The sequence below is a fragment of the Chrysochloris asiatica genome, unplaced genomic scaffold (assembly GCF_000296735.1).
Source record: "Chrysochloris asiatica unplaced genomic scaffold, ChrAsi1.0 scaffold00112, whole genome shotgun sequence".
In the NCBI taxonomy this organism is placed as follows: domain Eukaryota; kingdom Metazoa; phylum Chordata; class Mammalia; order Afrosoricida; family Chrysochloridae; genus Chrysochloris; species Chrysochloris asiatica.
In genome coordinates this window covers 71,107-74,566 of record NW_006408630.1, presented here as the reverse complement: position 1 = coordinate 74,566, position 3,460 = coordinate 71,107, and positions in this window count along the sequence as shown.

Here is a 3,460-nt window from a genome sequence, read left to right as displayed (position 1 = left end):
TATTAGCCAACGCCTAACACAGCACGGCCAGGGCAACATGGGCAAAAAGTCATCTTTGTGACCACCCCCAACCCCACCCAACTGTGTTTGCACCAAAACCGAGTTCTATTGAATCATCCTGACAAGCACCAATCAGACACCAGTTACTGCCCTTGTTGTTGTGCTGAGGTATCATCTAGTCAATTCTGACTCATAGTGACTTTATATACGTAACAGTCCTGCACTATCCTCACCATTGCTGCTACATTTGAGCCTATTGTTGCTACCATTATTGGGGGTTTTCCTCTTTTACTCTAATCACCCAATTTTCTAAGCATGATGTCCTTCTCCAGAAACTGGCCCCTCCTAACAACACATCCACACTACAAGAGATAAAATCTCACTATTCTCACTTCCATGAAACATTCTGGCAATACTTCTTCCAAGAAAGATTTATTTGTTCTACTGACAGTCCACGGTACTTTCAATATTCTTCAGTTACACCATCATTCAAACGCGTTGATTCTTCTACGATCTTCCTTATTTGTTGTCCAACTTTCACATGCTTAAGAGGCAATTGAAAGCACCATGGTCTTCAAAGTGACGTCTTTGCTCTTTAGTACTTTAAAGATGTCTTTTTGTGGCAGGTTTACCTAATGCAGTACGCCATTTGGGTTCTTGACTGCTGCTGCCATGAGTGTTGATGGTTGATTCGAGCAAAATGAAGTCTTTGACAACTTCAATCTTTTCTTCACTTATCATGAAGTTATTTATTGGTACAGTCGCTTGGATTTCTGTTTTCTTTACATTGAATTGCAATTCATACTGAGGGCTATAGTCTGATCTTTGTAACTGTTTCAAATCCTCTTCATTTCCAGCAAGAAAGTTGTATCATTGGCATATGGCAAATGGCTAATGAGTCTTCTTTCAATCCTAATCAACGTTCTTGATCATCTAATCCAGCTTCTCAGTTTAACTGCTCAACATACAGATTGAATAAATATGATGAAAGGATCCAATCCTGATACATACCTTTCTTGATTTTAAGCTATGCATTATCCCCTTGTCCTGTTCCAGTCACTGACTCTTGGTCTATTTACAGGTTCCGCATGAGCACAATTAAGTTTTCTGGAATTCCCATTCTTTGCAATGCTATGCACAGTTTGTTATGACCCACACAGTCGAATGTCTTTGCATAGTCAATAAAATGCAAGTAAACATTTTTCTAGTATTTTCTGCTTTCAGCCAAGATCCATCTGATTTCAACAATGATATCCCTAGTTCCACATCTTCTCCTGAGTCTGGCTTGAATTTCTGGCAGCTCTCTGTTGACGTACTGCTGCAACGATTTTTTAATTACCATCAGCAAAATTTTACTTGTGTGTTTTATGTTTTATGACTTATGCATTCTGTTAGATCACCTTTCTCTGGGAAGAGTATAAACATGGACCTTCTCCAATCAGTTAGACAGGTAACTGTCTTCCAGATTTCTTGAAATAGACTAACAAGCACCTTCAGTGCTGCATCCATTTGTTGAAGCATTTCAATTTCTATCCCATCAGCTCCTGGAGACTTGTTTTTTTGCCAATGACTTCAGTGCTACTTTGTCTTCTTCTATTGGTTTTTGATTATACGCTACCTCTAGAAACGATTGAACATTGACCAGTTCTTTTTGGTACAGTGACTCTGTATTCCTTCCATCTTCTTTTGGTGCTTTCTGCATCATTTAATATTTCCCCATAGAATTCTTCAATATTGCAACCCGAAGCTTGAATTTTTTCTTTAGTTCTTTCAGCTTGAAAAATGTTGATGGTATTCCTCCCTTTTGGTTTTCTGACTGCAGGTCTTTTCATATTTCATTATAATACTTTACATTGTCTTCTTAAGCTGCCCTCTGAAATTTTCTGTTCAGCTTTTTTACTTCATCATTTTTGCCAGTTGATTTAGCGTCTCTATGTTCAAGAACAAGTTTCAGAGTCTCTTCTGATGTCCATCTGGTGTTTTCTTTCTTCCTTGTCTTTTTAATGACCGTTTGCTTTCTTATATATGATGGTCTTGATATCATACCACAACTTTTCTGGTCTTCCATCATTACTGTCTAGTGCATCAAATCTGATTTTGAGATGGTCTCTAAATTTAAGTGGGATACATTTAAGGTCATATTTTGGCTCTCATGGGCATGTTTTAATTTTCTTCAGCTTCAGCCTGAACTTCCATGTGAGCAATTAATGGTTGGCTCCATGGTTGGCTCTGGTCTTATTTTAGCTAATGATTTTGAGCTTCTTTGTAGTCTTTCCCCACAGATGTAGTCAATTTGATTGCTATGTATTCCATCTCATGAAGATCAGATGTACAGTTGCCATTCGTGTTATTAAATAAAGGTATTTGCAATGAATAAGTCATTGTTTCTTACAAAATTGTATCATGTGATCTCCACCATCATTTCTATCACTAAGGCCATATTTTCCAACTATTGTTCCTTCTTATTTGTTTTCAACTTTCATATTCCACTCACCAGTAATGATCAGTATATCTTTATTGCATGTTTGATTGATTTCAGACTGAAGAAGTTGGTATAATTCTTCAGTTTTGTCATTATTGGCTTTAGTGGTTGTTGTATAAATTTGAATAATAATGGTATCAACTGATCATCCTTACAGGTACGTGGCTATTATCCTATCACAGATAGCATTGTACATCAAGATAGATCTGTTCTTTCTGACAATGAATGCAGCATCATTCCTCTTTAGTTTGTCGTACCCAGTAGAGTGAACAGAAATTATTGAACAATATCATTAATATCAAATGCAAGTAAAGTTTTGCTGAAGATAATGAAAAAGCAGCTGCATCAGTACATTGGCAGGGAGCTGTCAGAAACTCAAGGTGGACTCGGAAGAGGACGTAAAACCATTGATGACATCAGATGAATCCTGGCTGAAAGCAGAAAATACTAGAAAAATGTTTACTTGTGTTTTACTAATGATGTAAAGGCATGTGACTGTGTGGATCATAACAAAATATATTGATAATATTGCAAAGAATGATAATTACAGAACACTTTGTTGTGCTCATGTGGAACCTGTTAATAGACCAAGAGGCAATAACTAGAACAGAACAAGTGGATATTGAATGGTTTAAAATCAGGAAAGGTGTGTGTCAGGGTTGAATCCTTTCACCATACTTATTCAAACTGTATACTGAACAAATAACCTGAGAAGCTGAATTATATGAAAAAGAATGCAACTCTAGGATTGAAGGAAAGCTCATTAACAACCTGTGGTATGCAGATGAGACAACCTTGCTTGCTGAAAATAAAGAGGACTTGAAGCACTTATTGATGAAGATCAAAGACAATAGCCTTCAGTATTGATCACAACTCAATGTAAAAAAAGCAAAAATCCTTAGAACAGGACCAATAACATCATGATCAACTAAGAAAGGTTGAAGTTGTCAGGGATTTCATTTTACTTGGATCCACAAG